Raw genomic sequence first — 23,036 nt, forward strand, 5'->3', positions numbered from 1 at the left:
GCACAAAGATGAATGCACAACCACTGAACCCTCATGAACAGCGCTGGGATTGACAACTCTGGAGGCTGCGATTTGCATTTATACACAGAACAGACTGAACTGGCCGCAGTGCAGTGCCCTGCACTAGCCCTGATTGGGACAGATCACTTTGAGGAGTAAAAGGTTCAGGCCTTGTCTGCAGACAAAACTTTAACTAAAATCAGGTTTTAAAAGCAATTAAGCTAAGCCAGCGCAAACCCTTGCATGTGTTTACATCTGGCTTATATTAATTTAGCTTTTGTCATTCAGTTACCAAAATAACAGTAAACCAAGGGATGATTTAAGCTCAAAGTGTGTGTAGAGCTTCCTTCAGCATCCAACTGGTTTATATCAATTTAGATTAATTTGGTAACTGACTGATTTAAACTAAATCAATATCAACCAGATTTAAGATGCAACTCTAAAAGTAAACGGGTTTAAGAATATCTATGGTGCACTGGCTTAATTAAATAGATTTAAAGCCTGATTTTAGTTGAAGTGGTGCAACTTTTGCATATAAACAGGACCTAAGCGTTTGCAGTTCTTCTAGCCCCAAAGTAGCTTGGTTCAAGCAGCCAAATGGCCCTAGACTGTCACTGCACCAGTTTGCCTTGTAGTTTCCCACTGTTACCAGGATTTAGAGAATTCAAGCAGCAGGCTATAAAACAAAAAACAACAACATAAAAAGCCCCACCGCAATCAACCCACACGGACAACTCCTCCGGACAACTTATTTCATAGACTGGTTTTGTAAGCCTACACATAGGATTAAGCTACATCAGGCAAAGCTGGCGAGTCACATACTACGTTCATTTCGTCAATGATATGTGGCCCACTTGTTCGACGGACGATTAAATGGGTATAAATATACATCAGGCAATTTTTCAGGCTGACACCTCTGCCATGACTTTACCCAAAACACAGAATATCAGCTATCAGGAAATATGCCCTTTAGTAATATAAAGCCTTTGAAAAGTCTCCAGTGTATTTCAGATACAGCAGGAATTTCAGCAATAATTTCATGTTTGGCTTGGTCCCCATTCTTATAGTCCCTGGACTTATATTATCAGAGACTGGTGTCAAAGTTGAACATGCTGTAAAAGATAGTGCTTGACTGTGTACATATACTGTGATTTGTACTCTGCTTATATGTGCTCTGCACAGCTAAGCATCTGTATCTTAGATAGTGAGAAAAATATAGGTAAGCTTAACGCCTGCAGATGCTTCAGTCTGCAGTAGAAAGAAAAAAATCTTGCCAAGGGGATGTCAGTTCATTAGAATTCTATTATTATATCCTTAAGTGATTCCTGGAGCAGCAGAGACCCATGAAAAATTATAATAGGCAAAGCAGATGTTGCCCTGACATCCACTCACTGAAATCTTGAGAGCCAGTTTGGTTACAGTCCACCTATTTGTAGTGCTTTCTCAGGAGATGGGTTCTGATAAGCCATCCTTATGCCAGGAGTGGGTGTTTATCAGGTATCTGAACCGTCCACTTCAACTGGATATTAAATCAAAGGAGGAAGGAACCTGAGTCAGTGAAATGTTTCATTAATATGAATAGGTGTTGTTGACAAGCTTGAGTGTATGTTTTAAAGGCGGAACTGATCCAGCCCTCCTTTGCCTCATAATATTTTTATGTGCCTTTACATAGGAGAAAGACCTGAGAAAGGAGGAAACTCTATATACTAAGGGACATCTGCCGCTAGCAATTTCTTTCTTTCCTTCCCTCGGGGGAAAAACAGAAGAGTGCCAGTAATTAATCAGGTAACGGGCCCCCGATGGCTATTTTTATACCCCACCCTCTCCACCTTTCCCCCCAAAAAGTAGCACTTGTCAGCACTCAAATTATCACGTATAGCGCTGACCTTTAATAGATGTGTGTAGCAGGGGGTGAGGGGGTGGGAGGGGAATGCCAATGCTTTCAGAAGGGGACCAGCAGCTGAACTTGGAGTTTATCGTAACATTTTTTAAAAGCTAACCTGCTGGGATTTAAAAACAAAAACCTACAGTAACTCCTCACTTAACATTGTAGTTATGTTCCTGAAAAATGTGACTTTAAGCAAAACGATGTTAAGCGAATCAAATTTCCCCATAAGAATTAATGTAAATGGGCGGGGTTAGGTTCCAGGGAAATTTTTTTCACCAGACAAAAAACTATATATTGTATAGATATACACACAGTAGACATTTTAAACAAACAATTTAATACTGTTCACAGCTATGATGATTGTGAAGCTTGGTTGAGGTGGTGGAGTTAGAGGGTGGAAGGCGGGGGCGGATATTTCTCAGGGAATGACTTGCTGCTAAATCAGTGGTTCTCAAACTTTTGTACTGGTGACCCCTTTCACAAAGAAAGCGACTCCCCCCATATAAATTAAAAACACTTTTTTATAAATATTTAACACCATTATAAATGCTGGAGGCAAAGCAGAGTTGGGGGTGGAGGCTGACAGCTCGCGACGCCCCATGTAATAACCCCATGGCTCCATGAGGGGTCCCAACCCCCAGTTTGAGAACTCCTGTGTTAAATGATGAACTAGCACTTGGCTGAGCCCTCAAGGGTTAACATGTTGTTAATGTAGCCTCTCACTCTACAAGGCAGCAGGAATGGAGGGGAGATAACATAGCCGACAGAGACAGACACACACCTTGTGTGTGGGGGAGAGCGAGAGATGCACACTGCCCCTTTAAGTAAGCTGACCCACTCTTAAGTGCATTGTCTTTTTTAAGTGGATCAGGAAGTTGAGACAGCAGCTGCTGCTCTCTCTCTCTGTCTCTCTCCCTCTGTGTCCCCACCCCACTCTAAGCGGAGTGGGTGGAGGGGGACACCCTGACATTAGCCCTCCTCCCTCCCCCCCCGCCCCGCACAGCAAGCAGGATGCTCGGGGAGCAGCTCCAAGGCAGAGGGCAGGAGCAGCACATGGCAGTGGGGGGAGAGACAGCTGCAACTGCTAGCCTGCTGGGTGGCTGCAGCACAGAGAACTTAGGGGAGCGGGGAGCTGATGGGGGGCTGCTGGTCCACCCTGGTTCCAAGCCCCTGCCAGCTAGCTGCAACAGGCTGCTCTTCCTGCAAGCAGTGGACAAAGCAGGCGGCTGCCAAACAACGTTAGAAGGGAGCATTGCTCAACTTTAAATGTGCATGTTCCCTAATTGATCAGCAACATAACAATGAAACAATGTTAACCGGGACGACTTTAAGTGAGGAGTTACTGTACTGCCCCATCTTGCTGGCCATTATTAAATTACTGTTCTCAGCAGAAAGCTGCACTGATGGATGGATGGCATGAGCATGATCACACCTACTACTTCTGCAGTACCAAGCTCAGTCCTACCTGTGTCAGAGCATAGCGCATCGTGCAAGTAGACATTTCTGCAGCACGGTCTTTGGTGACGAAATCAATGAACAGTGAAACTGACGTACCAGGCATACCTGACAAGCCTCCCTGCAAAGCCATAGGACACCGTCTATGTGACAGGCCATTGCCCAGAATCTCACAACTAGAAAGAACACGATAAGGGCTTCTCAGCAATAGTGTTTAGATGTTTTAAAAGATTAGGGTTCCTAATGTTGGTTGTGTAGCAGCCAAAGACCAATCATTATTAGTTCAAGGACTGACCAAAAGAATGGAGAATGAAGAGTGGGGAGCCCAGAATGCAATAGGCAGTGGTGAAACAGTCACACAGAATAACCTGCTCAGACACAGCAAAAAAAAAATCTAGATTTATAGATTATATAGATGTAAGTGGAGTCACGGGGATGAGGATGGACCCCCAATCTGAAGCCCGGGGCAGAACTGCAGCACAGATTCCACACAACTGCTTTGTGCTATTGCCCAAGATATAGTAATAGATTATGGCGAATTCTTCCCCTAACCATTTCCACTGTCACTCTCTGGCCAGCCTATGCGAGGCTGGCACAGAGAAACTCTTCACAGTGCACAACTGATGCAGAGAACTCTCTCCATAGCCCACTGTAGAACTTAAGTGATGCAACAGGCTTCATCCCAGGAATAAAATTCTGTACAAAACCCCTGTGTTAAGAGAACATTAAGTTTGCCTGGATAAAACACTTGAAAGTCAAGAAATGCATATGCAACCTTAACTTGGCCCCAAAGAACCTTTGGCTCACTACACACACCTTCAGTACAGTCTTCACTTTGTTACTGAGCTAACCATGCATAGTGCAGCTTCCCTAGCTGTGAACGTTACAAGCTTAGCAGAAAACCCCATGCAAAATGTACAGCGCATGTGCAACATGCAGTTTTCAAAGTGCAAATCAAAACCAATTTTCACTGATCACTCAAAGACACAACTTCACGATGAGGGCTATTTCCAGGCCAAACTTCTTGCTGCTTTAGTTGTCAAGCTGATCATAATGAGGCCACAATAGTTCGTTGTTATTTTCTTTTCTTTTTAAACGAGATTGGTGAATTTCTCTTTTCCACCCTCGCTCCTATACTCAAAAATAGCTGGGCTGATTTTGCTCAAACTTTCAAAATAAAATTTATTTTCAGACAGAAAATAAAGCTGGTGAATTTTAACTCAAAAGGCCAAAATTACAGAAAGTTGAAATCTGGGACTAGCATGAAAACTGTAGTGACACCTTCATTATACTGGGTGCTGCCATTTATGTTCTAGTAAGTACTCAACGTTCTCATTTACAAACCACTTAGGGACCAGTCCAGCAAGAAGATGAGAGCTTCCAACTTGGTGTTGAATGCCCTCAAAGCTCATTTGTATCTGAAAGGTATTTTTAACTTGGAGGATCGTGGCTTGTACAAGAAGCAAACAAAATATTTTTATTAAACAGTAATATACTGGTTTTGCTGGAGTTCAAGTAAATTTGATCACCAATTTAAAAGTGTATCATTTGCTGTTTGATATTATATGAAATATTTCATTGGTTCCAAAAAATTAATTCTTCTCTGAACAAAGAGCTTTTACCCTGGTTTTGCTGGAGCATGTGACATGCTCCCATCAAACACGCGAACAAACAGGAAAGCACAGATTTATTTTGAACTGTGTTTTTCTTCTATAAATTAAAAGGCCATTCCCCTTTTACATGGCATGTGTATTTAATTTCACGCTATAGGGTAATCCAGTGAGAATATGGAGAGTGCCAAGAAATACTTTCTCCCATTCCTTTTATTTCCTTAGGCAAATATCAAGAATTAGAGACAGAGAAAAGATGAAAAAGGGGAAGGCCAAGGGAAATAGTAAGGTCCAAGAAAGTAAGACAGACCAGTCTAAACAAGGATTTTTCCTGGCCTATGCACGAAGCAATGATTATTTATAACAGGGAAAGGCATCTGTCTTTGATTATGATTTCATGTATAGTGTTGACTGTGGTGAACTTAATGTGTGCCAGAGAAGACTGTCATCCGACAGTATGAAATTCCAGTGAAACAAATTAATCTCTCTCTCTCTCAGGGAGAGCATTCTGCCTTCCACTAACTGAAGGACATTGCAGAAGGAATTTTGTTGCCAGGAAAAATAAAAGTATAGGCTATTATGAAATACATGAAAATCGGATTTAACTTGTGAACAAAGGACAGCAATCACAGCGTATGTTAAATGTGTATTGGGATTCTTGGAAGCGTACAGTTTCGTCGTCTTATCTTTTAACTCACGATTAAGCTTTGCAATAAATAATTTAAAAATGAATTCTGACCTCCATTTTTGTGTCACCTTCATGGAAGCAGCCTTTCAGTTTGTGTACATGAGAAATACATAGCTGTTAGGCCATTGGCAACAGAAGGATATTTATGAACTCATGAAGGCCCCAGATAAGAAAAGCACATGGAAGTGTGCGAGATACCATATGTAAGTCTGTGGAACAAACAGACAGAATTTCTTTTAACTTTTAACCATGTTTTCTCTTGTAACAAGACATTTCAGTCAAACCATCTATTAAGCTGGCATGCAAAATATTAAACCAATTGAATCCAGCAACTCCATGTAGTATCTTCCCTTTCAGTGCAAACCAGAAACACCTCACTCTACCCAGCCAAGCCAGCTCACAAGAACCGAAGATAATGGCAACTAAAAGTGCCTTGTGAGCAAAGGATTTTCTCATAATACAGAATCTGTGGCTTTGCAATGCTGTGCCTCATGAAAAGCTAGAAAATTACATGCTACAATGAGAGCAGAAAGAACCATCAAGATCAGTGATGTACAGCACAACTGCTCCAAAGCATCTGAAGAAGAACTCAGTGTAAGCTCAAAAGCTTGTCTCCCTCACCAACAGAAGTTGGTCCAGTAAAAGATATTACCTCATCCACCTTATCTCTCTAAAGCATTTGTCTCCATTCCCAGGGCTGGGGAAGAGAAACAGTTTTCAATTAGCCATTCTGGACACTTCATCCCTATCTGAATTCAAATTAATAAAGTGTGACTGTCTGCAGGGTTTCCTTCTACTGCAAGAATGCTACTGCTTTCATTCCTTGCATCAAGTTTCACTTGCTCACCTCTGCACCCTGCACTGACAGCAGATCTTAAACATTAGCTACAATTACTGTCTAGTTCTGGCCTTTTTAAAAATAACTATCAATTGCCCCACAAAAGATATTTTCTGATTTGATGGACAAGCTACAGCTCAGAATGTTTTGAAGTCTGCACAGCCTGTCAGGAGGCAAGGAGCTGACAGCATCTGTTGACACATTTCTTCAAAGTAGTGTGCAGGCTTGCGGATTTGATTTTAAAATATTCTGCATTTGAATGTTGCTGAGTGATAGCATGTCAGAGGCATTGAAACTCCAACCTATCAGTTTCCCATCAACTTAAACAAATTAGAAATCAAGGAATTTAGATTATTTGGGTTTTTTTTTTTTTTTTTAGTGTGGTGGCAAAGTAATTATTTAAGTTTATCCACTGGATCAGAATACTGTCCAAGAAAAGCTATTATGCTGATGGAGTGGCTACATTTGGTAATGAATAATATCAATACTCCAAAATCACATCAAACTCATTTTCTCAGTGTAAAAGCAGCTACGATTTTATCTTCTCAAACACGTCATTAACAAATCAGAGCATAAATCCCAACCCGCACAATGTAAATATGGCCACAGCCAGCCCCTTGTACTTCTTTAAACAGCGATTGGGAGCATCTGACCTGAGCTTGCACCATTGAAGGCAGTGGGATTTTTGCCATTCCACTTCAATGGGAGCAGGATCAGGCTTATAGTTAGTTAAAATAATAATAATGAATGAATGATAAAAATGTCTAGCAGGCAGTTCAAGTTAGCAGAGAGGGGTGTCACACTTCTTTATGTACCTGACACAGTGCTGAGAAATTACTCTTCCTGCCTGAACTCACTGAGGGCTTGAATTGTAAAACAAAATGTCAAACTGAATTCCAACTACTCTCTACCTTACCCCTCTCTTTATCTGGTTCCTTAACTCCTTTGAATTGATTTACCAATCGCATTCCTTCACTGTTGCCAACACTTCTGTCTTTCAGAAGCTGCAGGTGGAGAATATTCCTAAGTGAGAGTCCTCACGGTTTGTAAATACCGATGCCAAGGTTTTCAAAAGTGACTAGTGCTTTTGGGTGAACTACAGGAGATATTCTAAAGAGGCCTGATTTTTAGAGGGCAGGAACTCAGCACTTTCTGAAACATCAGGCCCATTTTATTCTCAGTGTGAACACTCAAAAGCTGAGTCACTTTTGAAAATCTTGGCCGTAGTCTTTAAAATATTAACTGCATCTGTTTAGCTTTTCATATTTTCCAGATCTCTCACTTCCCTCGCTTTTTCCCTGGCTTTTTGGTGAAAGAAGACACCAAGCTAATCATTCGTCTATTTCCTTCCTCAGCATGAAATCCTTAAAATGGGACCCTATATTAATTTTTTTGAATACCCCACTCTGAACAATTTTGCCCATTTCAGAACATGAGCTGATGCATACTCCCGGAGGACACTGGTTTGAGTGCAAAAGCAGCAAGCCCTAGCATCGTGTACAGCAACAAACTACAACACAGCCCTGGTTGTCCCACGAGTTAGTAGATTGTTACACACTTGTACGTGTGGGAAAGCCAAATACGTAGCTTCCAGATCTAAAGCCTGGGGCTATCGTTGACTGAGCAAATTAGAGACAAGATGTTTAGGGTCTAAGGAAAGAGAAGGGGTTAGCAGTGCAAGAATAACTTTCTAGATGCCAAATTAAAATGGCTGTTGAAAGAGGGGAAAATAGTAACATTATCAAGGGCAACCCAATGTAACAGATCTGTTAGGGAAGATTTCTTTCACATTTTCTTTGGCTCATTTATTCCTTTATTCCATTTGTAATCTATTAAATACAAAAGCATTTAAATCTCATTAAGGTAATGACAAAAGCTAGGAAGTTAAAAGTTAAGAGTTGGGGAGGATGGGTTATGCCTTAGCCTTTCACCGTTAGAGTCCTAGGTTCAATCTTGTCTTAGGTCACTGGGGGAAACAAGCTATGTGGTCTCACTCCTAAGCTCTAGTGAACATTGGTCCTTATTCCAGAACCACACCATTTGGGAAGAATAGTAGGCTCATCTGGAGAAAGATCCAAGCCTGGAATAATGAGGGCATTGCAGGTCAGGACTACAAGGATGACGGAAAAAAACTAAATGCCTTTCACAAGCACTTTCCTGCAATGCACCCAGCAATGGCTGGTACCATTAGGCCCTCACTTACATGAGCATTGAAACTGCTTACAAAGCTTGAACACGGTAAAAGTTACAAGAGATGTGCCACACTTCATACCTGTTCAGTTTTGACCACAGAGCACTTTCTAGCTGTCGGCAAGACATTTCAGCAAATAAAGTGATTAGGAAAGGTTTATATCTCTGGAAACCAAGGTCCTCTCTTTATGTTTCCTCACACTACCCTACTAATGAACCCTAACCTTGACATGAAGGGAGCACGCCAAGGGCTAAGAAGTATTTCGGTCTCCACTCCCTGGTTGGCCTCGGGGCTAAGACCATCAACAGTGTGCTGATTAATGGCAACTGTGATTGCAGGTTTATTTTGCGACTATGACACATACTCAACAGTTGATTCTAAGGCCAGAAGGGACTACTGTGATAATCTAGTCCAACTTTCTATATAACACAGGCCAGAGAACTTCCCCAAAATAATTCCTAGAGCAGATCTTTTAGGGAAACATCCAATCTTAACTTAAAAAGTTGACAGTGATGGAGAATCCAACAAGACCAGCTGAAAAGAAATCACAAACTCATTTCTCATAAATCACACCTGTAAGATGGCTTTGCTTTCACTCAGCTAACCTATCCTATGTTAGAACTTGCAAACTAGAGGTAACTTGTCTCCAAAGAAACTCAATGCCATAAAATGCTTGTCTTCCATGCAACTTTTCATAAACAGAGACCACCGTTGCAGTCCATCTCTCACAACCAGAGATCATGCTGTTGGTTCACACCAATATTATCGACTTCTGGCCAAAAAAAGGGGGTAATGTTCTCTCCTTATTAACCATTAACTTAATTAATTTTTGCAGTCCCTTTCAGTTTTCTTCAACAAAATGTGTATCATTCAACATGAGGCATGAATGAATTTCCAAGATGAATTTCCCAAATTCAAAGATTCTAATCACTTGGAGTCATTCCAACACTGAAGGCAAATATGGCTTGAATGTGATCTTTAGTTCAAAGCTGATGTACATTCTTCATCACGTGAACTCAATCGTCCAATTTATTATACAACTATTTTAGTACAGGTATTTATCAGGTGGATTGGATTGTAACACTTCTGATCAATTGTTAAACTAAAATCTGTTTACTCAATCATTTGCATTTCAGCCCATCCATTGTGCTAAAAAAAAAAAAAAACTTTCAAAATGTTGGTTGCAAAACTATTTCTAAATCCTGATCCCATTCAAAACAAAAGACTAAACTTCTGTTATCTTTGATTGTAGCAGGAATTGGTCCATAGAACACAGGATCTCAAAAATATCTCAGTCATTTTTCTTTTGGTTTAAGGCAGACTTTGCACAAGGCACGTTCAAAGGACATAAGAGTCAGCACCAAAACCAAAGCTGCTTCCAGTTGTAGAAACACAAAATAAGCATCTGAAGCCACACAGTCCCTTTTTTTCTTTAAACATGCAGAAATTTAAAATGACCAAATGGGTTTTTAGAAAAAATATTCCAGACAAGCTTCATATGGTAAATTTTGAGCTTGTGTGAATTTTTATGACTAATTTATAAACCCCTGCAAATTAGTGCTTGCAATGGAAAGAGTGACATAACTTCAGCACCATTTCAGTTTCATCAATACCATAATGAGCTTTAATTATGTAATTATTTCACACTTCAACTGATTTGCAGATTCTAGATTTGCACATGTTTTTCATGAGTCTAGTTGCGTTCATATAGACAAATACATGTTAGGAATTACTAAGTTTTCAGGATTCTTGTCTGAGTCAAAAAGTTATTTTCCTGCAAGATTATGACTGTTCTTGCCAGCAAATTATGACGGATGTGAACAGGTTCAGTCCTGGAGTTTCTGGATCTCTTCTTTTAACAGGAAGGGCCCCCTGAGACCTGATGTACAGTAGTTTTCCACTTAGCCCAAGAATTGCTGAGACTGCTAAGATTGTAATTGATAGTACTGCAAATTGGAAATAAATAGCTGATTTCTGAACCTAAACTTTGGATTTCCAGTAAATGAAGAATAAGGAGGAAATGCTATTAGGTAGGTCTAGGATATGCAAGGCCTAATGACTGCAGATTTAATATCTAGTTATACATTTTTTGGGGAAATCTATTTTGCTTCGATTAAAATTTGCCGTAGTTTTTGCAAACAAATAATTAGATTTGAACACAATCATGTTGTGTAGCCACATGAAAATAAATTATATTTTCTGCTTGCATTTCAGTTGCAGATTTAATTGATGTAACAGTGCAGAAAACTGAGACAAAATTTTATTTCTTCTGCCTTTTAATTACCATCTGCTAACATAAGATTACATTTCTTAAAGTGACTGAGTCTACCTGCCAGCTGAATTTTTCGCCTGACTTCCTCAAGCTCTGGCAGCTGCCTTCATTATTGGTGAAAATGGCATGGCAAAGCTAGCATGAAAAATGAGGCTAAGCACCTGTCACTTCATTTTTCTGCAAAGAAACAAAGAAAACACATGAAACTCAATGCTCTGTGCAGTCTATACTCAGTGACAATTTGCTGCGAAATAGAATAAAGCATCAGTTTGTTCCTGAATACAATAACAAGCCTGACATATAAAAGCACTTCTAGCAACCTGCATATTTATTTATGATAAACAGAAAAGATAAATCTTGAGAGTAAACAATGTGAGAAAAGGACGGAAATACGCATGAGAGATCTCACCTAGGGTGTCTACATTTCTTTTGCACATAGGAGCAGCTCCTAACATGGACCTTTTTGGAAAAAGAGAGTCATCAGCAAATTTCACCTAGAAGTCAGTATTAGGGACAAGCCTCTTAACTAATTATTGGTCATGAATGAGGAGCTTCCCTTTGGGCCTCAACTCAGCAAAGTTCTAAACACATGCCTAGCGTTACTCATGTAAGTAGTCTCACTGAAGTAATGGGATTATTCATGTGCTTAAGCACCTCGTTGAATTGAGGCCTTGATCTCTATAATGGGGAGCCAAAAGTTGATGCATTTTAAGCAGAAAGGTGGTGTAAAGGTGACCACCTCATTGGAATCAGATGGTTCTCCTGGAGCAGAGTGTGAAGTCAGGGGGGAACGTGTGCCTAAGGGGTCAGAGAGTGGAGAACCAGGGGGGAGAGAGAGAGCAAGGAGGAGGACCAAGCAAATAATCATCATTTCTTTCCTCACACAGATTCTGATATAGTTCAAAAATAAAAATGGTGATGTACCTTAGTGTATCCTCAAGGTGCCTAAAACTATCAACTGCCTAAAACTATGTTATTGCAGTGCTAATGTTGCACAGAGTTAAACAAAGACAGAGGAAATGCAACCATTAAGCCTCCGATGGCGACCTCACCTGGACCACATGAGTGGTATTTTCCATTCAAGTCTTTCCGGCTCAGTGTTAAATCTAGAGGTGTGTGTTTGGAAAAGTCCTGCTTATCGGTAATGTGCACAAGAGAATAGCTTTGTCTAGACTGGGGAACTTATTAAAAAAAATCCCACTGGCTTTAAGACCACTAGGAACTATAGGGTACGTCTTCACTGCAGAGTTAACGCAATTTATTTACATATTTGAGTTACTCCACATGAGAGAAAGAACCCAAGTTGTTAGGCCAGGCAGGGAGACTGTGTCAATGTCCTGCCCCATTTCTGACATTAGTCAGGATGTGGTAAAAATCTAAGTAGTTCTCTACTAAGAATACGCTAAGTTATTTTTCAGTCAGTAAGTAAATGTGTGTGTTCATACTGTAATCATCATTTCAATAATCCTTTTTCCACACGCTGTTCATACAGCACAGGGTCAAGTAGTCTCAAAATTCTTGGTTTAATTTTATGCAGTTAATACACTCATCGTATCAGCCAGGTGATCAATGAAAAAATAAAACCTATATATTTTAAAAACATATATTCAGAGGTTCTAATGGAGGTTCAACCAGCATGTTCATGGTATGAGATTTAATTAACTTTGTTGAAAAATTAAAGGTGTCCAATTTTGGTTTTGGGGTGGGCAAGCACATGGCAAAGGCTGGAGGGGTTTTTTCATACTGTGTCAAATAAAGTTGTCAAAAGAGGATCTCATAAAGAAAGTCATGATTTTTAGTCATGCTGGAATGAATAGAAGAGTTTATGGGACAAATATAAATGAAGGGGTTTTTTTTTAATTTCATCCATATTTATGGGCAGATAATTGAAATATTTTGCAGGAGAGACTCTGTTGAAATACACTAGAGTGTTTACCCGGAAGCATGAAAAGTTTTATTGCTTTAATTTTTTAAAAGACATTTCTAATTTTTGTGATAATAGAAGTGAAATATTACATTAATTATTAGTATGTCTATGAAGAAACCATTAGTAGCAATGTATATGAACATGCATAGGAATGAAAGGTTCAAACCCAGGGCAGATAACACTAAAGCTACATGGGGAGTTATTCATTTTACTTTTATTGCAGTCTATTATAATTAGCATTTTTGAATTACAAGTTCCAACACCCAAGCTAATAAAGGATTCCTACCTCCTTTAATGTACATCTGTGTGCCATGGTACAGTAACCTCAGCTTATTTTGCATCAATACATGCAGCCATGCACCTAGGGTTTTGATCTCTTCAAATCTCATACACTAAACAGTTCTGGTATATACGAGTACTACTCTGTATCTGGACGAGACACTGCTATGGAAAACCTAGGTGCTGCAGGAAGTGGTGCTGGTGATTCAGTAGGTGGCACTCTTCCCTTTGAGATGGTACTGAACCAATGCAGGAGCACATTGTAAGGAACTATTGCTGCTGGAGATGCTGTCTGAAATTAGATGTACAACTAAGGTCCTTTGCCACTTGAAGTGAGAGATCTCATTGCTCTTTTTCTCCCCCTCAAGGGTAGAGTTGCTAACCTCAGTGTCCTGGTCAAATATCACTTAGAGTAATTATATTCTGTCATATTTCCCTCAAGTTTCAATACAATAAAGTATTCTTCACTTCATGTACTAAAATGGTTCTGATTACTGTGAATAATAAGAGTTGCTACTTTCCACCCAGAGATGAACATAAGAATGGCCATAGTGGGTCATACCTATTGGTCCATCTAGTTGGATGGCTGCAGTTCAGTGGTAGCTGAAATGATTGCAACAACAATATGCTACGTGTTTGTTGTAATCCATTTCCAAAGAATAGAGAGACTTTGGATGAAACCTTGATTTAAAGGAAAGTCTTTAAAACAACCTTTCCCTATTTGCTAATACAATTTTAGGGAGATTTGGTGTGTTCAGGTTTAAGCAATAACTCTTGCCTCGGGTAGCAACTTACATTTATTTTAATAATCAGTGGATGTGAAGATAAATTTACAATAATTTTATAAAAATATTCAAAAAGACCAAGCCAATCTCATTTTTCAATTCGTGGAATAAATATATAACAAATGAGAGAGTGAGCTTTTAAAACTGTGGTGAAAACTTTCAGCACCCTTTTTACATAGAGACAGAGTCTCAAGCCAGGAGGGATCACAGGATTATCTAGTCTGACCTCCTGTATATCTCAGGCCACCAATATCACCCAGCACTCACACACGAAACCCAACAACCAAATTAGACCAAAGCAAGCACAAGAACCCACCAGAAAGTAAGGCTATTTTGTGCCACAGAAAGAGAACAGGAGGGACCAATGTGCACCAGTGCTTGAGGCCTCTGCAATGGCAGGGAAAAGATTAAATGAGATATACCCACATAATCCTGGCAAACGATGTGCACCCACATGCTGCAGAGGAAGGTGGACCACCCCTCCCAAAGGTCATTTGTTTTAGGATTAAAACAATCAAGTATGTAATCATATTATAGACACATTAGTTTGTGATGATGTACATGATGGTTTTACTATTTCAGTAAGTTACACAATATAGACTTCTTAATGAACACATATGGACACTGCCAATACTTAAATCTCTTAAACTACGTCAAAATGGCATTTCATAAAATGTATCAGCATCTCACTCAACCAGTTTAATCCCATGAATCAATGAGTTTGAGTAGTTGTTTAGACCATGAAACGAGTCTTTTAGGAAGGAGGCTACTATGCAAAAAACAGCATTGCTGGTCCATAATTTAGAGGTGAAATAATCACACTGTGGTGCTGTTTGCATGGTATCAGGCATAGGTGTATTATCAGATTTTATTTCTATGGATCAGTGCACCTGAGCCAAAACTTCACTGCAAGAAACAGAAACATGCCAGCATCACCTTCAACATTACCAGGTTCTATTTCCCCTTCTGGGGTATGTGATAAGGCTGACTACAATCGGTCAACACTGGCACCAGAAAGACAGAGGCAGGTTTGGTTTTTTTAAACTAGAAGAGCAGTATGGGGGGATTTTGGTTACACTAGAATAAATTGCTGAATGGGAAACGGTTAGGTTTTTTCCAGCCTCAGCTCCCAGCTTTGCAAAAAAGGTGATGACAGAATTTTGGGCCACTTAAACTTTTCGATTTGGCATTTTAAAGCCTCTTCTACATATATTCATTCTTAAATATAAATCAGACACAGCAAATCACCAGACCACTTCAAGTTTATGAAACATGTTTATTTCTAAATTCATAGATTTTAAGGTTAGAAGGGACAATGATGATCAGCTAGTCTGACTTCCTGCAAAACACAGGCCAAAGATCCTCATCCAATAATTTCTGCATCATGCCCATAACTTGTGTAAGAATTATAACATCTTCTAGAAAGACACCTAGTTTTTTTCCCCCTTCAAATCAAAAGACTTCAACTGATGGAGAATCCATCACATCCCTAGATAAGCTGTTTCAATGGTTAATTTATCCTCACTGTTAAAAATACATGCCTTGTTCTAGTCTGAATGAGTCTAACTTCAGCTTCCAACCAGGGGATCTCATTTTCTGATAGATTCAAGTGCAGTGTACTGTCAGAAATCTGTTCTACATGTATGCACTTGTAGACCATGATCAAGACACCTCTTTACTTTCTCTTGGTTAAACTAAATAGACTTGGCTTCTTTAGTCTCACACCATTCTGCAGGTTTTCCAGATCTCTAATAATTCATGTTACTCTTTTCTGAACCATTTCCAATTCATCAGCACATTTTTGAAGTGTGGATACCAGAACTGGACACATTAATCCAGTAATGATTTCACTAATGCTGTATTCAGAGGGAATATTGTGACCCAGGAACCTCTTAGTGCCAACTGGCAGAGGGCACAAGGAGTGCATTGACAGGGATCCCCTCAGTCAGAGAGGTGCATAATAATTCACTAAAGGGTGGCACATGAGGTCTCTATTGAGAGTCAGTAGCCCACTGGTCATCATAATGATTGCAACATGTATGCATACATAATATTTAAGGAATTGTGTGTCTATACTGAAAATTATGTTCTTAAGGTAGGTAATCAGGAGGTAATATGGTAACCAGACAGGTTTCTTTTAGAAAGAAGGTAACAGACACAGCTCTCTGTGTAATGTGTGTAATGGGCCTTTCATGTCTCACAATGGATGCCTGTTTGCATACTGAGACAAATGCACGTCAAGAGATTGTGAAATCATCAAGAGAGGAAATTTACAGGAAGAAATAAACAGTATTAGGAGATGTGGTTTATGAGTAATGACAATGCTTTGTTGGGGTATGTCTGGAGGTGCAGAGGTACACCCTGAATCCTTCACCAAGGAGGTAAGCTAGATGCACATTTGTCTTCTGAACAGAGGGTCACAGTCAACCCTGGCATTGCTCTATAAAACCTGAATGTATCTAGTTAAATAAATCTAGGTTCTAGAATGTGTTATGATTTTTATTTTATATGAAGTCATTTATTTCCAATACTTCTACTTGCTATCACTATAAACATACCTAAGTGCTGTGTGATAAGCAGAGTAGTGATCTGAGGTGTAACTGATAAGATGAGGTGTCCTGCTTCTTTGGAAGCAGAGAGACTGTGAAAACTGAGTATCCAGTGGAACATGGGCTGGACATTCCAGGGAGATGCTCAGAGAGCTCAGGAATTGGAGTGCGCTTATCACTAACCTAAAGAGAGGGGATTCTATTGGTCTAGACCTGTGGTTCCCAAACTCATTCCACCACTTGTGCAGGGAAAGCCCCTGGTGGGCCAGTTTGTTTACCTGCCGCGTCCACGGGTTCAGCCAATCACAGCTCCCAGTGGGCGCGGTTCGCTACTCCAGGCCAATGGGAGCTGCTGGAAGCGGCGTGGGCCGAGGGATGTACTGGCTGCTGCTTCCAATAGCTCCCATTGGCCTGGAGCAGCGAACCACGCCCACTGGAAGCTGTGATTGGCCGAACCCGTGGATGCGGCAGGTAAACCAACCCGCCTGGCCCACCAGGGGCTTTCCCTGCACAAGCGGCGGAACAAGTTTGGGAACCACTGGTCTAGAGAGAAGTACTTGTGTTGCCTGTGGCTGGGGGAGCCAGGGAGCTGAGGCACGTTAAGGGCAAGGTGTAGCAAAGTGTCTCACAGCTCTCGGTGGCCCCAGGAAGCATCACAAGTACCACCTCCTTACTCCTATTTGATTTCCCCTGCTTATATATGCCAGGATTGTGCTGAATCTCAACTACAGCATCGGACTAGGAACTTGCATTCAATGGGTTACCTACCATGACTCCCCTTAAGTTCTTTCCAGAGAGTTGCTGCTTTCCATGATACAGCCCCCATCTCATAAGTGTGACCTACATTCTTTGTTCCTAAATGTATGAACTTGCATTTGGCTGTGTTAAAAACACATTGTTCAAAAGAGCCCCCTTTATCAAACGATCTAGATTGGTCTATTTAGCTTCCCTGACCCCCATCATTATTTACCACTCCACAATTTTTATGTCAATTGCAAACTTTACCAACAATTATTTTATATTTTCTTCCAGATAATTTATAAAGATACTGAATAGCACTGGGCCAAGAACAGATCCCTGAAAGAGCCCACAAGAATTACCCCTATTGGATGGCAATTCCCCATTTACTTTTTGGGATTTATCAGTTAACCATCTTTTAATCCATTTAATGTGGGCTGAATTGATTTTGTATAACACTATGAATAAATTACTTGGATAGTCAGAAATAAACATCATTTTATGCCACAAAGTACAAGAATTTTTACATACTTGTTAGCAATTGCATTGGTTTTGATTTGAGTTAATTGCAGCAGTGAGGGGAGGGCATGAGGGATTTTCCCACCCCCCCTCAAGTGAGGAAGTGTGAACTGGTAGTGCCTTCCTGTCCTCATACGCTAGAGGAAGTCTTTTGTATGCTGGAGGGGGTGGGAGTTATCTAGAAGATGGTTACAATGCATGGAGATCTGGTGATAGCACTCATTAGAATTAAGAAGTAAGAATAGGGAAGGAGTAGAAGTTGGCACTTGAAATGATGGTGATTCAGATGGAGAGGCTGGGCTGACACTTGAGCTCTGTGAAATTACCACTCAATTCAGGTTTATTCACATGTAAAAACTCAGATTTCCACAGCTAGTTGTGAATTTGACTCATTGTGAAAGGCCACCATTTTTGCAGAAAGAAATTATGGGCAGTACAATGTCAATTTATACCTGGGGAAATGTGCATTTTATTTTCTTCACAAAAGCAAGTGCAAAATATGAAGCAAAGCTGCAAAAATATTTTGCATTCCCAAGAAACCATATAAACATGATTTTTTGCTTACAGTGGGAATTTTTATTACATGGCCCTAGCTGCCACTTATGACTCATGCTCATGGAAAGTTAACAGTGATACACAGAATTCTTTTTCCACAGTATTCTGAACTAGTGGTACCAGGGTGCAGAAAGGCTAGGACTTCTTGTGCCATGGTGGATGGCTAAGGCACATTCTAACCCCCTTTTCAAAAGATCTCATTGGCAGTGCTTCTTAGATCATTAAAGCATGACTTTCTTATTTCAAGGTACATAAGGAATCTTTTTGATTTTGACTATCAGAGGCTATATCACCACTTTTTTGAACCGAGCCTCTCACCCCTAAGTCACACAAGTTGACCTATATTATCTCAGCGAGACATCAAGAGAAAGTCAACCTACTTTTCAAAATTGAAGAGAGTCAGACATAATACAGACATAGCACAATTGATCAGATAGGGAACCTACAGATATATGTGGAGAACTTATTGAAAGTACAGTGTGAAGATCAAAGAGCTAAGGGGATCTTTTAAGTCATCCATTGTCCATATGCACCATCATTATCTAATAGCAACAGAGTCTTTTCCAGGGAAATCAATATTAGCATGTGTGCTAAGTTCATATTTTATTAATTAGCCATAGAGCAAGAGTCCAACTTAGCTCAACCATTTAGTGTAGTTTTAGGGTGATAAAATCTTTCTGATCATGGTAGCTGTGGCAAAGCCATTTGATAAAAGGATAAAGGAAAGATCCAGGATTCACAGATAAATTACAGGTTTAGCATTTCAAAAGTATTGTCTACTTTCAGAAAGTGGATGACATTAAAAAGAGAAGCAGAAAGTAGGGCTTATTTATGCACCGTTACTTCCATAATCTGCATTATAGCACAGTTGTGTACATAAAAGAACAATTGGTCTCAAGCAGCTTGACTATAAACGGAGTGGCACATTGCACTTAACAGACTGGTGGGAGGTCTGTGTAAACAATAATAATTCATGTCAAGTCTTATATGTTGAGGGTCATTGTGTTTTTTAGTGTAACAATATTAATAGTTTGATTTTTTTATGACTAGGTAATATATTAGCATTTCCAGTTGTATTTCTAATTATACTACAGTGCTACATCAAACTCAGATGCATCCATTAAAAAATACAACGGTGGCATATAAAGATTTCTAGCTATTTAATTTATATGAAGGCATGTTAGGAATATAATGCCTTTTGCTGTAATTAGATACTGTAACATTTTATTCTCAACGTTAAAGTGTGTATTCAAAATACATGGGCATTGTTGTGTATTTGGCTGTCATGGTTTTTGGTTCCTATGGTAACTGAGTTAGATTATTAGGGGATAGCTCAGCCAGCTTCTGCCGGCTGGGTGAGCTCTCTGAGTCTGTAAATAAAATGGTGGTTTTGTTAGCTGTCTGGCCTCAAGTGATTTCTTCCTAAACCAGCTGCCCCCAAGGATATAACAGGCATGTTTTAGGATGTGTAGTAAAGGCAATGTATGGTGAACATGTTACACATCTCTCCAGAACTACATAAAGGCACTCTTGAAATCCAACTCTCAACAGATAATAGGACAAAGCAACATATACCAATTTTTTTGAATGGGATTTCCATATTCTTCCTTTGCTTGCACAGACACTTGGACCTGAGAGGTCCATGTATTGTAGCTTGACTGATTTTCCTCTCCTACTTGTGCACTTCCTGTGAATTGCTGCATCTTTTCTGGATAGCTTTTGAACAGAGATTACATGAAATTTCATTACTTGACATCTGCTTTTTATCCAAAATCAACAACTGAATAAATCTCATAGAAACATAGAATATCAGGGCTGGAAGGGACCTCAGGAGGTCATCTAGTCCAACCCCCTGCTCAAAGCAGGATCAATCCCCAACTAAATCATCCAAGCCATCTCTGAAGCCCTCAAACTATCATCTGCCTGGAATCACTACCACTGTCTACGAAAAAGTGTTGGTCAATTAGTGAGGTAACATATGTGCATTACCTGCATGTCTTGTGTTGTCCAATCAAATTGTTAGAAAAGTGCAGAGGTCCCAAAACTGCATTTTACAGAGCTTTGGTGGTAGTCCATAGAGACCTTTCTGGTCATGTGGTGCTGGGTCTGTTTCCAGCTGAGAGAAACAGAACAGATAGGAGAAGGAAATGCAGAGCAAAACTAGACAGTCTTTCCCCCTCAACCTCCCAAAAAGGACAAAATATGCATCCAATTAAAGACAGTTAAAGTACATTAAAGCCCAAATATTCAGAAGCCACAAGTGATTCTGGTTGCTTCAAATTTTGGGTATCCAGCTTGACACTCTTAAAGGGTCCTAATTTTCAGTAAGGGCTGAATATCCACCCCCATGAACATCAGGCCCCCTTAAGGTGTCTTGAGTTTGGTACCCAAAAAAGGAGACACCCAACATCACTCTTGAAAATGTAACCATAATTATTTTCTTAGTATTATATTCTGTTAGGATATAGATATTCAGGCCTGTCTGTAAAGGCCTATACTTTAAGAATTTAGGCACATGTCTATCATTTAGCTAGTTATAGACGTATAAAAGAAAGAATCTGCGTAAGGGCCTTCTCTCACTGTGACAGTCTGAGACCCTGTTTTAAACTAAGGCCTTTGGCTAAAAAGTCGGAGGAGCCATAATCTGGGAAGCATGTGGTCACATCCTCACATTCCAAACTAGTCATAGTGAAATAAGGCAATCTGGGACTGTTAGGAAGGTGATCCGATCTATCACCTCCAGACAAAGGGAAGAGCCTAGAAGATGTAAAAGGAAATTTAGTTTGATGGTTTTCTGTTTGGTAAGAACTCACTTATCAATAGACACAGCTGGGAAACCCTTATGTCTTTATAGATATAGTTGTGAAATCCTCACTTCTGTATTGTTTTGTCATTATTGTTCCCACTTTGCTATTGTTTATGTGCATGGTCTCTGTCTGGTTCTGTGATTGTTTCTGTCTGCTGTATATTTAATTTTGCTGGGTGTAAACTAATTAAGGTGGTGGGATATAATTGGTTAACTAATCATGTTAGAATATGTTAGGATTGGTTAGGTAAATTTCAGTAAAATGATTGGTTAAGGTATAGCTAAGAATATTACTATATAAATTAGGGGCAAACAGGAAGTAAGGTGGGATTCGAAAATAGGAAAAGGGAACTTGGATTTAAGCTTGCTGGAAGTTCACCCCAATAAACATTGAATTGTTTGCACCTTTGGACTTTGGATATTGTTGCTCTCTGTTCATGCGAGAAGGACCAGGGAAGTGGGAGAGTGAAGGAATAAGCTCTCTAACATTTTCCATAAGAGCAATTGCTGTTGTTGCCAAAAAGATATTATGCACGCTTACATCTATGGCTTGGTCTGCACTTAAAAGTTTTACTGGCACAGCTATATCAGTTAGGGATGTGATTTTTCACTGACAGAACTATGCAGGTAAAAGCTCTAGTGTAGATGGAGTTCTATATTGGGCCTATACCCATATAGCGTATGCCAGTCAGGGGAACCAATATCAAAGCCTATTAATTTTCACAGTCACTTTCTCATTGCAGCATGATAGATGTGACACACACAGGAGAGAAGACAGGCAGCTGAGCAAAGGTTGTTATATGGACCTTTTTATGAAGACATCCTTAGCCAGACCTCTCTGATGGGTGAAATCCACCTCACTGGCCAGCCATGAGGTATAACTGATGCTTAGTGGCTGAAAGATTTCACAGATACCCCTGGGCAGCTTCAAAAAGTCTCAAATGAAGAAAGGCAGGCTTATCTTTTGCTTACGTGAAATACTGAAGCATGTCCTCCCTGGAGAGACTTGATGAACAAATCAAAGTGCTTAACTGAAAGAAAATAAAGCTTATGGTGCAGGAAGCAAATATGAGTGTATGACAGGACAACATTCTGCAGTATCTTCGGAAGATCATATTGTATTAAGTATATGAATGATTTATGCATCATTGTGAGCCAGGGATTGTATGCACTTCACAGCTGAGATGGGCTTATCGAGTCAGAGTTTAAGGACACAAGAGACCACCAGATCATCTAGTCTGACCGCTGGATACCACAGACCACCCAGCACCTGCACACTAAACCCAGCAACTGAAATTGCCCACAAGAGGCTAGACTACTATTTGCCACCCGCAGAGAGTATGAAGGACCGAGGTGCACCAATACTCAAGGTCCCCCACAATGGCAAGGAAATGATTTAATGAAATATGCCCAGATAATACTGGCAAGTATTCCACACCCACACACTGCAGAGGAAAGTAATCCCCAGCCCAAGGTCACTACCAATATGACTTGGAGGAAAATTCCTTTCCAGCTCCACACATAACACTCAATTAGATCCTGAGTATGTGAGCAAGAACCAGACAACCCAGTACCTGAGAGAGAAAATGGTCCACATCACCTCACAGCCTCATCCCACTCCTCCCAATATCACTGATGCTTCAGTGGAAGGATATTAAAAAAACACTCCCAAAATACATGGAGGAGTGGGGGTGAGAATCCCTTCCTGACCCCTGCCAGTGGTTGTATGAAACCCTGAAGCATGAGCTTTAGGAACATAAGACATAAACCAGAAGTGAGCCCAGGGCTGTTGAGCCTTGCCCACCACCATCACAAGCATCCCTATTATACAATCACATTCATAAATCTGTCCAGCTGTCTCGTAAAATGAATTAAGTTGTTTGCCCGCACAACTCCAGTTGTGAGGCTGCTCCAGAACTTCTCCCCTCTGATGGTT

The 23,036-nt window shown here is 40.1% G+C and overlaps 1 long non-coding RNA gene across 1 annotated transcript in view; it reads right to left on the minus strand.

The window, feature by feature from the left end:
• The window catches only part of LOC123344438, a 159,332-nt gene that overhangs the window by 53,731 nt on the left and 82,565 nt on the right, over nucleotides 1-23,036 (minus strand). Inside the window, exons 3-5 of the long non-coding RNA XR_006572552.1 lie at nucleotides 22,073-22,131; nucleotides 20,284-20,410; nucleotides 11,000-11,119 (exon numbers count right to left, since the gene is read on the minus strand). This is a non-coding gene — a long non-coding RNA (uncharacterized LOC123344438). The remainder of the gene's footprint in view (nucleotides 1-10,999; nucleotides 11,120-20,283; nucleotides 20,411-22,072; nucleotides 22,132-23,036) is intronic.

The sequence above is a fragment of the Mauremys mutica genome, chromosome 11 (genome assembly GCF_020497125.1).
Source record: "Mauremys mutica isolate MM-2020 ecotype Southern chromosome 11, ASM2049712v1, whole genome shotgun sequence".
NCBI classification, from domain to species: Eukaryota; Metazoa; Chordata; order Testudines; family Geoemydidae; genus Mauremys; species Mauremys mutica.